The sequence below is a fragment of the Saimiri boliviensis genome, chromosome 13, assembly GCF_048565385.1.
Source record: "Saimiri boliviensis isolate mSaiBol1 chromosome 13, mSaiBol1.pri, whole genome shotgun sequence".
Lineage (NCBI taxonomy): Eukaryota > Metazoa > Chordata > Mammalia > Primates > Cebidae > Saimiri > Saimiri boliviensis.
Window position 1 is genome coordinate 27,527,243 of NC_133461.1, and position 14,091 is coordinate 27,541,333.

General features: G+C 40.4%; 1 protein-coding gene across 2 annotated transcripts in view; it reads right to left on the minus strand.

The window, feature by feature from the left end:
* SMAD4 (SMAD family member 4) overlaps positions 1 to 14,080 on the minus strand; it is a 54,361-nt gene extending 40,281 nt beyond the window's left edge. For both annotated transcript variants that reach the window (XM_039463633.2, XM_039463634.2), the window contains exon 1: positions 13,668 to 14,080. The gene's annotated coding sequence lies outside the window, so the exon portion shown is untranslated. The remainder of the gene's footprint in view (positions 1 to 13,667) is intronic.
* Positions 14,081 to 14,091: the final 11 nt, after the last annotated feature.

Below are 14,091 nucleotides of genomic sequence, written 5' to 3' on the forward strand. Positions count from 1 at the left end.
GGTCAAGGCTGTGCCATAATTGTGCCACTGCGCTCCAGCCTGGGCGACAGAGTGAGACCCTATCTCAAAAAAAAAAAAGTAATAGTTTTATAAGGAGATTCTTCCTAAAATACATTACGCATTTTTCTTTTTTTTTCTCCTATTAAAATCTGTCTGAGAAAATGTAGGAGATTAGCCAGGCATGATAGTGTGGGCTTGCAGTCCCAACTCCTCAAGAGGCTGAGGCAGAAGGATTGCTTGAGTCAGGAGTTCAAGGCTGCCTCCAGCCTGGGCAACAGAGTGAGACTTGTAGAAAGAAAAGGAATCAGGAAAGAGGGAAAAAGAAAGATGTGCTGAATTACACATCTGATAACTCCCTACATGGGAGATTTTGGAGTCAGAGATATGGATTAGAATTCCAGCTTTCACAGTAGTCAGTTATCTGATTACATATCTGTGCCACATTGCTGCCACAAATTAGAAATCCAAGAGAACAGCAAGAACACTCTCACTTTAGAAATTCCCGGCACCACCCACAGTTCCTGACATATACCAGGCAAGTGTTTGTGGACTGACTACAGATTTTTATTCTGTGGAATTATCTTAAAACAAATTAGAAGAGTGCAGATGCTTTTGAAGTCATTTTCTGATATATTCCAAAAGATATGTCTCAACCTACAGTGCAATTAAAATGCTTAAGTGTAACTGTTCCACCACAATCTCACCATGTCACCATTTCTAAAATTTATGCTATTCTGCGGCCTTAATAGTATCTCAAAGTTTGTTTTAAAGCCAAGTTGTTTTGAATACAAATGATAATGACCTTGCTTTCTTAAACAAATAAAGCTTTCTCATCTCTCTCTTTATTGTATTCCTATGAGAACAGTGCCTGAAACATAATTAAAAGTTCTGTATATAAAAAATAACACTAGCAGGAATATACAGATGTATTCCTACATTAAGTGGTTCTAGATTATGGAAGTAATGGTAGGCAAGGGCATAATACCAATATAAATAAAATTATATATTCTGATTAAAGGTCTAGCAGCATAACTGAATGTTAACATCTCTTTCAGTTCTCTCATCTATAAAATTGGAACGCCTGCCCTGCCAACTTTACAGATTTACTGTGGTAATCAGATGCAACAATGTACATAAAAGCAATTTGGGAACCATACATTAACCAATTCAACAAACAATGTATGTACATAGCACTACAGACACAAAAACAGGTGGCGCACAGTAAGAAAGTGGGTCTGGACTCTCTCAGACCAACATCCCATTTTTTTCTGACAATTTATATCACCACCTTAGCTTTACTGAAACAAAATTCTAAACTATTTACATATATTTTGAAAATTTAACAATGCCTTAACTATAACAAAAAGAAGGAAAGCCTTAATATATAATGTGTATTTCCATCTATAAATACTCAGGCATGCCAACTAAGAATGTATAATAAAGAAGTTAGATGCTTGCACTTATATATAGAATCATCACAAATATGACAGCTACAAATTCAGACCTTCCAAGACAAATGTGTTATACTGGCAACTCAAATAGCACACTGGCACTGCAGTCAGTAACACGGATTTTCTCAAATGGTGAACCCTTAAACAACTTCAATTAAGAAAATGAATTAATGAGAGGCTGAGGCAGGAGGACTGCTTGAGCTGGGAGACCGAGGCTGCAGTAAGCTATGATTGAGCCACTGCACTCCAGCCCGAGTGACAGAATAAGATTTGGTCTCAAAAAAACAAACAAAAAAACAAAGGCTGGGTACAGTGGCTCAGGCCTGTAATCCCAGCACTTTAGGAGGCCAACATGGTTGGATCAGTTAAGCTCAGGACCAGCCTGGCAACGAAGTGAGACCCCCCACCCCAACCCCTCCACAAAAAAATACAAAGAATTAGTCGAGCATAGTGGCGCATGCCTACAGTCCCAGCTACTCAGGAGGCTGAGGTGGGAGGATAGCTAGAGCCTGGAAGGCAGAGGTTGCAAAGAGCCAAGACCACGCCACTGCACTTTAGCCTGGGCAACAGAGCCCAAGGAAAGGGAGGGAGGAAACGAGAAGGGGGCGGGGGAGAAGGGAGTCAGGCAGTGAAGAAAAAAATAAATTAAGAGAAATTTAATTCTTGGCAAAGTGAATATATATTATAGAGTTAGGTTCTGGGCTAATTATGTTTTTCTCCTACATGAATTTCTGGGGCATCTGATAGGTCTTGTGGGATGCAAAATAATTACTCAGTCTCTCGCATTGCAGGATGGCATCCCTGGCCCCCAACCCACCAAACCCATCCACAAATTTCCACTACATCCCTCAAACAGCAGTACTTACTCCACTGAGAACTACTAATCTGGAAGACCCAAACATATTATTACATAAGTAACAGATGCTAAAAGAAGCAGGTATAAAGTAATTTGGGACTATAAAAGAGGGAGCATGGAAAGTTCCTAGGTAACTTAAGTCTTGGCAGAATGTTCAGTCAGGGTTGGCTAGTCTATGCTGCAGTGACAACCAACCCCCAAAAGATCAGTAGCTTAAAACAAAAGCTTATTTTCTGCATAAGACAGAATACATGTTCATCACAGATCAACTGGGGGCACTGCTAACTGTCATCTCTCAGAAATTAGACTGACAAAGGCTCCATTTCTACATATGTCCTTAAATAGCAAAAGGGAGAGGACAATTCATGTATCTTCTTTTAAAGGCTACACTTCTGCTCATGTTTGACTGGCCAAAGTCATATGGCCATGCCAGGAGTCCTCAACCAGGAGCAACTTTGTCCATCAGGAGACACTTGGCAATATCTGGAGGCAATATATGGTCATAACTGGGTACTACTGGGCAGCTAGTGGCTAACGGCCATGGTTGCTGCTAAGTACCTTGCAATGTACAGGACAACCCCAAAACAAATTATCCAGCCTAAAATGTCAACAGTGCCAACGCAAGAAACTCTGGGCCATACCTAATTTCAAGGTAGGGATGAGACAGACAAAGAAGCACAATACTACCATATAACAGGGAAGAACTATCAGAATTCCGGTAGAATAGTATTAATGGATTATCATGCATGATTAAGAATTTGACAGGCTGAAGGAAAATGATGGGGAAAAGCAGAGATGAATAAGAGCTTTGTCTAGAGTAGGTTCATGGTAGAAAAAGAGAAACAACAGCATTAGATTTGTATTAGAAAGAAAACTTCAGTGAGAGCATAGAAAACAGCTTTGGAAAAGGAAATAGAAAACCAATTAGGAAACAATTACCACAATAGTGATAAGATCCTAAACTAGGGGTATGGGCAATGGGCCACGGAGAGGAGGAGAAAATCAGTGAGATATTTCTAGGTAGAAAAGACTGACATCTCTAACCAACTGAATATGAAGGGTGAAAAATGGAGAATAGTCAAAAGATGACCCATTTTTAGATAGGTTAACTCAATGATTACAAAAGAACAAAAAATTTAAAAGGAGGTATGTAACAAATTCAGATTTAGGTATCTTGAGTTTGAAGAGATTAGTAGAGAAGTTAAGCCTATCTGAAAGGCACTAACATATACAGGTATTAGATCCAGTCAAGTACAGAGTAATGAGAGGTAAAGAGTCAGCAAAAAGAGACAGCTGATTCTTGTCAGTACCTATTGTTTTTTTCTTCTAGCCTTGCTATTAACTGTAAGCTGTCACCTAACGTTGACCATAGGTATAATAATCAATGGACTAGAAAGCCAAAGAACCAAACTAATTAAGATACTCTCTAAAATTAAACAAGCTGAATACTGGCCTGAGAGGCTCTCATATAAATTCATATATTTTAGGTAATGACTGTTGGCATTTTTTATTTCTCAGATGTTAGTTTACATCTGAATTAACTGTACTGTATGTGTCAAACATATATTTTCTAGAAGTTATGTGTTTTGATCAGTGATCAATAAACTACTTACTATGGGAATATCTGAGAAAAGTGCTTAAATTTAACTAGAGGAGGGAGAAAAAAGCTGGGCCTGGTAAAATATCACTAAGAAGAAACTCTAAACTTAGATTTACCAACAGGAAAAAAAGGGGTAGTCTGCAGCACAAGCTCAAGACTAAATCCTAGACAGCAAGTTGAGGTTCTTCAAACCGAGGGCAGTCGTAGAACTTCCAAGACCACAAAGAGTTTATAAAGCAATAAAAACAACACAAACATTTTTTTTTTTAACTTTTAAGATGAACTACACAGGATAAATTGAGAAGTATGCTTCTTGTTTACCCGTGTGTCTTAAATTTAAATGTCATTTTGGTATGACACCTTCAGTTTAAATGACCTTATTTAAAAATTATCCTTTTGGGATTAATAAATTAAAAGTTGTTAAAAGAAGAAACAATAAAGCACTATAGGTGGACATCAGTTTTTGTGTACTAGCATACATTTCCCCATTTGTAACACGGCAGTCTGATTTTCCAAGGACAATCTTCCTATCTGACCAGATGGGACAATTCCCAGATTAACGAGAGCCACCCCCGACCACAATGTTGTTTCAGAGATGAAAAATAACCCAAGGCAGGCCAGTGACATAGCTCCAGCACTTCTGATGGAACTACAGAGAAAAGAAAAAGCTCTCTCCATGCTTCCTTGAAGCTAGGAGTAGTTAGACTGGAAACTACCTGAGAAACAGAAAGGAAGCAAAGTCAAGAGTCCTGGTAATGCTGCTTGAAACCCTAGATACGGCAATCTGAGGCCAGCTCTATCTCCAGACCAAGCCAATGAATTCCCCTTTTTACTTAAGTCTGACTGCTACATGCTCCCTGATAACTGAACAAAAACTGAATGACTAACATCCTTAGAAAAAATAGCAATATAGTACAAACTACATAATGAAATAAATCAGTAATTTAGAACTAGTTACTTTAAAACAGCAGCTCTCTCTCTCTGATCTCAGGACCCCTTAATTCATATTTGAGACACAGTCTCACTCTGTTGCCCAGGCTGGACTGCAGTGGCATGTTCTCAGCTCTCTGCAACCTCCACCTCCTGGGTCCAAATGATTCTCATGTCTCAGCCTCCCAAGTAGCTGGGATTACAGACATTTGCCAGCATGCCCGGCTAATTTTTGTATTTAGTAGAAATAGGGTTAGGGTTTTGCCATGTTGACCAAATTGAGTCTTTATATTCTTAATTTTTTTTTACTTTTTATTTTTGGGGACAGAGTCTTTCTGTCGCTCAGACTGCCGTGCCATGGTTCAATCATGGCTCACTGCAACCTCTGCCTCCCAGGTTCAAGCGATTCTCCTCCCTCAGCCTCTCAAGAAGCTGGACTACAGGAGCACACCACCATGCCCAGCTAATTTTGTATTTTTAGTAGAGATGGGGTTTCACCATGTTAGCCAGGATTGTCTCCATCTCCTGACCTCGTGATCCGCCCACCTCGGCCTCCCAAAATGTTGGGATTACAGGCGTGAGCCACTGTGCCTGGCCTATATTCTTAATTACTAAAGATGTCAAATAGCTTTTGTTTATGTGGGCTATATACATTGATATTTATCATATTACAAATAAATAAAACTACTAAAATTTTTGGTATTCATTTTGTTAATTCATTTAAAATAATAAACCCATTACATGTTAATATAAATATCTTATGAAAAATAGAATTTTCTACAACAGAAGTTAGGAATCAAGAGTAACACTGTTTTACATCTTCACAAGTTTCTCTTAATGCCTAACTTAATAGGAGACAGCTGGATTCTCATAGCTGCTTCTCCATCCAATCTGTTATGATATGTTGTTTTGGTACATGAAGAAAATGTGTCTCGCATGGATAGCTCACTGGAGTAGTATTTTAATAGCCGTTTCAGAAAATAATAAATATTCATCTTTTATTCAACACCAAAATTCAAGTGGCAATTCTGAAAGGTTAGTTACAATGTGGAATCTGAACCTGTATCAATGAACTTTTTGGCTCTGATACATAAAAATCCATTTGTCTATGCTGTACTTTGAATGGATCGCCTACCCATTCATGATTTTGTAACATAAATTGGTCATTTGGGAAAATACTGGTTCAATGAGTTATACAGATCTTCCTAATGTTGACACACTTCCTCATACTCCCCCCACCCCCGCCTCCACCCCTTACACACATCCACAACACAGTTTCGCTCTATAGCCCAGGCTGGAGTGCAGTGGTATGATTCTAGCTTAATGCAGGTTTGAACTCCCTGGCTCAAGCGATACTCTCACCTCAGCCTCCAGAGCAGCTAGAACTACAGGCACATGCCATTACACCTGGCTAATTTTTTATATGTTTTTGTAGAAACAGGTCTTGAACTCTTGGTCAAAAGCAATTCTCCCACCTCCACCTCCCAAAGTGCTAGAAATACAGGTGTGTACCACCGTGCCCAGCCCAACATATTTTTTTTTAGATCACATTCCTTAATATCACCACCCATCTTATCAGAAAAGTCTTTTAAGTATTAAGAAACTGGCAAGTTCATAGTGACAGATAGGTGTTTCCCAAAAATCTAATTTTAGCACTGGCTACAAATGTTTTCCTTGAAGTGGCTGTCTCACTTATTCATTTCCAAGGAATTACCTGCCAAATACTCAAATCTAAATAGCTATGGCTTATCTGTCATTCTGTTATATAAAAACAAAAATGGTGTCCCATTAAAAAGCAGCTAGTTCAGCTTGCAGCTAAATCACACAAGGGCTTTTCCTAGAAAAGAACACTGTACTTCAATGTGCAGAAATGCTTTATGCATACTTCTCATTTAATCACATTGAATATTAAAAAGATAATGTACTCCAGGGTAGAGATTTTTAAAATTAAACCTTTCTACTGCTGCAGAAAGGGGATTATTAAGTGAACTGGCATTTTTTCCAATGCTTAACATGTGTTTGACTATAAAAAACAAAGTAAGAACTCATACCTTTGGTATAATTGCCTAGATACATTTTAAAGTGCTGGCAGTTTATCCACCACTACTCCTTCACCATCCATACAAATGTCCTCACAGCGAAAGGGCAAATAATGTCTCAGTTTCATTATGAAAATAATTTTGATTTTGTGAACCCCTTAAATATAAGGATCCTAGGGATCTCCAGGAGTCTGTGGACAATACTTTGGGAACCACTGTTTTAAAAGATGGTGGAAACTAAAGTGAATTTTAATAACTGATAACTGAAAACCGTGTTTCATAAAACTTAAATGAAATAGACTATCAAGCCATCTAGCTTATTCCTTCAAAGGGGATGAATCAAAATTCCCTACAGGTTAGGCAAGTTCCACTAACTACAATCAAGGATGGGGCTGTACCTTTAAAAAGTACTTGGAAGTCAGAGGTTCTGTTAGTTTTACAGAGCACTCATCTAGTCTACAATCTTCACTTTACAAATTAAATACTATGAATAAGGGGCCGGGCGCGGTGGCTCAAGCCTGTAATCCCAGCACTTTGGGAGGCCGAGGCAGGTGGATCACGAGGTCAGGAGATCGAGACCATCCTGGTCGACATGGTGAAACCCTGTCTCTACTAAAAATACAAAAAATTAGCTGGGCATGGTGGTGCATGCCTGTAATCCCAGCTACTCAGGAGGCTGAGGCAGGAGAATTGCCTGAAGAACCCAGGAGGCGGAGGTTGCGGTGAGCCGAGATCGCGCCATTGCACTCCAGCCTGGGTAACGAGCAAAACTCCGTCTCAAAAAAAAAAAAAAAAAAAAAATACTATGAATATATGCAACTGATTAAAAAGACTAATTACATAGAGGTTGTATCATTTTTCTTTACAATTAGCCAACTCTTTCATTATTTCAACATCTATGCACATTCTTCCTCCAACTAGTTTTAGTAGGCATGTTTACGACATAAGACACACCTAATATGTTTATGTACAATGATTCCTGGCTTAGCTTACCCCATTAAATATTATTTCCAGTCATCCTTTCACTAGATGATTCAATTTTTACAATGACTGACCATTTACTCATATCATATGCTCTAGAATTCACTAGTGAATATCATTGACAAATATCCTTAATTGAGTTTACATTTAGAAATACATTGACTTGAAAAGACCTGAATAGCATACACTCATCCATAAAGTTACAGAAATAATACCTTACTATAAAAATATTCAGTAGCAGTCCTAGTTGTAAATCATAAATAAGATTTGCCCAGCATGGGCAACAAAGCGAGACCCCCATCTCTACAAAACAATTTTTAAAAATCAGCCAGGCATAGTGGTACATGCCTGTAGTCCTAGCTACTCTAGAGGCTGAGGTGGGAGGATCTCTTGAACCCAGAAGTTGAAGGTTACAGTGGATTATGATATTGTCACTGCACTCCAGCCTGAGTGAACTGTCTCTAAAAAAACAAATGGATAGACAAATGGATAAATAAAGCAACAAGAATAAGCATACTAAAATAAACAAAGCCCTTAGAATCAAGAGATACTTTTTAAAAAATGCAGATTCCCAAGTCTCCTCCAGTCCATTCCCATTCTGAAGCAGCATGAGTGTTGCAATCAGGCAGGGAAAAAATATATTTTTTTAAAAAAATAGCTTTTCCAGAGACAGATGAAACTACTCCAGCCCTTGGGACCTACTTCAGGTGATGTAAATGGAGAGCTGAACATGCCCTAGATGATCTCTAAAGATGCACTAGCTAGCTGGCCTAGTTGAGCAACTGTCTTGCAGTGTGTAAGTTAAGCCCTGACAGAAAAAGCCCAATGCAACCTGCGTCTCAGAAACTGGTTAAGTGACTAGTTAACTGGTGGCTAGAAAACATTATAGTTTCCAAGTAGATTAACACCCTAAGAAGACAATTTGCACTGGGAGTTTTATTTATTTTTTAAGAGTCAAGGTCTCACTTTGTTGCCCAGGCTGGCCTTGAAATCCTGGGCTCAAGTGATCCTCCAACCTCAGCCTCAGGAAGTGCTGAGACTACAAGAGTAAGCCATCACATCAAGCCCACTGGGAGTCAGATGCTAACTTAGGGACTTAAAGTAATTAGTCTCCAAAAGGAGTACAAGTAAGCATTCGAGAATATACTTTAAAAGAAGAGCAACTTCCTATAGAGTGATGATAAACTAACTTCTCATAATGGGAAATACGGTTTCCTAAAACTTACTACCAGACAGTTCAAATAAACTGAAAGTAAAGAAAGAAACAGAGGAGAAAGGAATATGTGATAGGAAGGGGGAGAGAAAGAAAGAAAAGAGACAGACACAGACGCAAAACAAATATGGCAATACTTTCAAAAGACCCATTAAGTGTGAAATGACTACACTGTGCATGTGTATTTCACCGTATTAAAGAATGTAAAGCTAACACAAGTGAAACAGTTCAAAAGAAAAAGTCAGAGGACCCTAATGGCTCAATCACTGTGGAGGGCTAACCTGGCTGCACCCCAGACCAACCAAATCACATTAATTTCTGGGGCTGGAATTCGGGCATCAGTATTTTGTAAAACTCCCCAAGGTATCTAAAAGTACAGCCACAATTGAAAACTACTGGCCAGGCATGGTGGCTCATGCCTGTAATCACAGTACCTTTGAGAGGTCAAAGTTGGAGGATCACTTGAACCCAAGAGTTCAAGACCAGCCTGGGCAAGAGAGAGAGACCCTGTCTCTACAAAAAATTTTCAAAAAGTGTGATGGTGCATGCCTGTAGTTCCAGCTACCAGGGAGGTTGAGGTGGGATTGCTTGAGCCTGGGAGGTAAGGCTGCAGTTAGCTATGATTGCAATACTGTACTCTAGGCTGGGGCACTGAGCAAGATGAAAAGAAAAAGAGAAAGAAAGAAAGAGAGAGAGAAAGAGAAAGTGAAAAAGAGGGAGAGAAAAGAGGAGAGGAGAGACCATTGCCCTAAGCCTTGGGAGTAAAAAAGGCAATAAAAAGATAAATTTCGGCTGGGCGAGATGGCTCCCACCTGCAGTCCCAGCACTTTGGGAGGCTGAGGCTGGTAGATCTCCTGAGGTCAGGAGTTCAAGACCAGCCTGGCCAACATGGTGAAATCCCATTTCCCCACTAACAATGCAAAAATTAGCCAGGCGTGGTGGCAGGTGCTTGTAATCCCAGATACCTGGAGGGTGAGGCAGAAAAATGGCTTGAACCCAGGAGGCAGAGGTTCCAGCAAGCTCAGATCATACCACTGCACTTCAGCCAGGGGGACAAGAGCGAGACTTTGTCTCAAAAAAAGATAAATTCAACACATTTACAAGTTTTCCAAACTGCAAAAAACTCTCATTTGAAATGTAAATAATGAAATACAGTCTTTGAGTCTAAGAGTCTTTACCATTATCGCCAATTTTAAGCTGATTAAAATGTTAACAGACCCCTCTTTATGATTGGTCTTTGATACTTATCTGTCTGATCTGTGATATAATTTGCAGTAGCAACTTGTCGAGACTTAGATTATAAGAACTTATAAATTATAAGAATCCAACTATCTACCATCTCAGCTTTACATATGTAAGCACTACGCTAGGTTTCACTCACTTTCATAGTTAAAAACAAATATTCCCAGATGCTGAATGCACCATGTAATAGTGTCAAGGTGACACAACCTAAAATATTTTGTTCCTGAGAAACTAGATTCAGTCAAATTTCCCATCACCAAAATTACACACTTTAGAAAGAGGAAAAAAAAAAAAATCCAAACTTCTAAATCTGACTTATGATCAAGTGTATGCTTGGCATATGCAAACAGCATCACTCTACAAGCAGCTCAAATGAATATATCTAGATATATTTGTCAACTGTTTGAATTTCTCATTTTGCAACAATTGAGACTTCATCAACTGTTGAACAAAAAGTCCAAAATTTGATAATTTTACAAAACTGTATTAAATGCTGTGTTACGGCCACGCACAGAGGCTTATGCCTGTAATCCCAGCACTTTGGGAGGCCAAAGTGGGTGGATCACCTGAGGTCAGGAGTTCAAGACCAGCCTGACCAACGTGGTGAAATTCTGTCTCTACTAAAAATACAAAAATTAGCCAGGCACTGTGGTGGCACAGGCCGGATTCCCAGCTACTCGGGAGGCTGAGGCAGGAGAACTGCTTGAACCTGGGAGGCAGAGGTTGCAGTGAGCCGAGACTGTACCACTGGACTCCAGCCTGGACAACAGAGCGAGCCTCCATCTCAAAAAAAAAAAAGAAGAAGAAGAAGAAAAAAATGCTGTGTTATTCTGGTCTAAGTCCTTTAACTGTATATAACAAAACATTTCTTGTCAGGTTACTTTTATACACAATTAACAGTCATCTCAGAGCCACTATTCATCAACAATCTAAGCAAAAAAAAAAAAATTTCTTCGTAACTACACAGTATTCCAGGTTAACAACAACAACGAAAAGAAATCCAAACATATATAATGAGCACTGAAATAGCTATTACAAGATGCTTAAAGAACCAATCACTCTAAAACAAAATCACTGAATTAAAAATGGAAAAAAAGGTTAAGTATGCACTAGAGAGAAACAAAATGAACTAAGTTTAAACACCAGCAAAACCTGTTTTCACCAAAATAGGCAAAAATTTAGACAAGCCTAAATATGCATTTTATATATAATGAAGCCTTCAGATTCTATAGGGTTAACCTCCCTAGTAGAGGCCTCAGTAATTCACACCTCAATTAGAATAGTGTCTAATGATGTTACTATAACACTGACTCAATCAGAAAGAAACTGCTTCCAAGTGGGAGAGCTGCAGTGTGACTGGGCAGCATAAATTAGGCTAATGCTTGCTCCTTAATTTGGGGGAAAGAAAAACTGAAGGGGAATACAGAAAAGGAATTCACACAAAATGGCTCGACTAAAATGTAGCTTAAGAAAGTGAAGCACAAGTTTTCTAAAATAAGATTTGCTGCTTCCTAGTATAGGCAGAATTGCTTCAAGCAGCAAAACTATCATAAAAAGTCAATCATCCACGTAAAACTTATTCCGAAATATTTCAAAGTGACTTTCTCAGCACAAATTTTCATTAAGTCTGAAAAACAGATTTGCAGTTTGTTTTGTTCTAAACTCAAGATTTACACTGAAGGCACTGACCTAAACAGAGACATACACCCCCACTTCAAAAATAAAAAAGCCAAGATGCAATACTTCTTTAAAACTCACCCAAAAACCTGGAAAGCAAAGAAAATGCCACTTCTATTAATAAAGTCAAATGTTGTAACAATTTTATCTAAAAAGAAGCTTTTAGTTTTAATTCCAACAACTTAAGCCTACATAATTCATCACTATGTTTAGATCTAAAGCTACTCCAAATTACAAATGCTTGGGCTATCTCTATTTGTTCTGTAAGGAACCTATTTAAGTATACAAAATCATGACAGCATTATGGAAGAAACATTAATTTAAAAAATCCGTGTTTTGAAATGCTAATCATTTACAGTTTGGAATGTTATGTACTAATCACATCAGAACTTTCCAATATAGAGAGAGTAAGTCCTTAGCACAAAAAAAAAGTTACACTTTAGAACTTCCTATATTTCAACTAAAATATATATAGTCTCGACAGAGTATGGCAAAGTAATTTATGAAATTCACCATAAAAATTATTTAAATGCCATGTTCTAAACCTAATTACATTATGCATTTCATTTTTTGAGACTCTAAATGTTTTTTTGCCAGCAAAAAGTAGTGAACCTACTTCTTAAATACCCGAGTAACCAAGCTGCTACTAAGACTAAAAGGATTCTAATTCCGACAAAAGTCAAAGGTTATTAACAAAAATTAGCTAAGACTGTATGTCTGCAGAAAGTCAACTCAGGCTGATTCCCTTATTGTTGTATTTATTATTCCTAAATAACTGGCAATTCCACCTTAAACTACGGTGCAAAAACTAAATGCACTAAGAAATTAATTTGGAAATAAGTGTGTGTGTGTGTGTGTGTGTGTGTGTGTATTAAAAACAAATGTACTTAGGTTTTTGAGGGGAAACAGCTATCAATCTTCAGCAGGGCTTTGAAAAACCTCTGCACCAGCAAATAAACCTTTCAGGTTAACTAAACACACTCGTGTCTTTGAAAATCTAGTTTGAGAAATCCTAACAGCAGTTTGGGGCAAGTGATGGAGCCACCGCCCTCCACCCTCCACCAATTTCACTCTCAGTACATGTAGTGCTAACAGTAAGATCAACTGTGTCTTTTATTAGGAAGCATGTTACATAGGGGGAAGAAGGGGTTCAGTTAGGTGCAAGAATGTGTCCGGCATACCACCGTCACTCTCAATACTCAAAAACTAAACATATCAAAGACAGAGCGTAAACTGGCATTGACACGACTAGGAAGAGAAAGTAAAGGACAAAGAGAAAACAGAAATCGGCTGGAGAAAATAAATTAAGACAAACAATTTACACCTTTCATTTAGACCGTAAGGCAGCACTCCAGCCGACCCAACGCGCTCAGCCGGGGCGACCGAGAAACTACTTCAGAACAACAAAGAGCAGCGGCGGCCGCGGCAGGAGTCCCGTCCGAGTTTAACTTGATTCTCCCACGAGCTGCAAGCGGAGCTGGGGGCCGGAGGGACGCGAGGCACCGCCACCCGGCACTCACCCAGCCCGCCCGGCCCAGCTCGCCAGGTAGCCGCGGTCGCCCTCCCAGCGGAGCCGCGCGCTCCCCGCCGCCGCCGGGAGCCCGCCCCGGGGCAGAGAAGCCGCGGGCGGGGTGCGCGGGCCCGGCCGGGGGAAGGGGAGGGGACATGGCGCGGTTACCTGGGCTCGGGCGGTGGCGAGGGGAGTCCGCTCTCCCGCCGCTGCTGGTCCGCGGACGCGCCGGACCCGTCGCTTTCCCCCGCGACCCGGAGAGCTCCTCGGCCCCCGCCCCGAGGCGTCCCGGCCAGGCCGCCTCTCCTCAGCGCCGTGCCGCTGCCCGCGCCGACCTGACCGCCTCGAGCTCCCGGGCAGCCCCGCGGCGGGGGGCCTCTCTCGCGAGGCACCCGGCTCCCCTCACCCGCTCCCACCCGCTGGGCGCCTGCGGAGCCGAGGGGAGGGCGAGAAAGGCCTCCCGAGGAGAGCAGGAGGGCGCGAACGCAGGCTCTGCCACCCGAGCCGCTCCGTTACCGCAGCGGCGACGACGATCAGGGCCGTGTTGTTGCTGCCAACTTGTCGAGAGGACACTGAGCATGCGCGCGCGGGT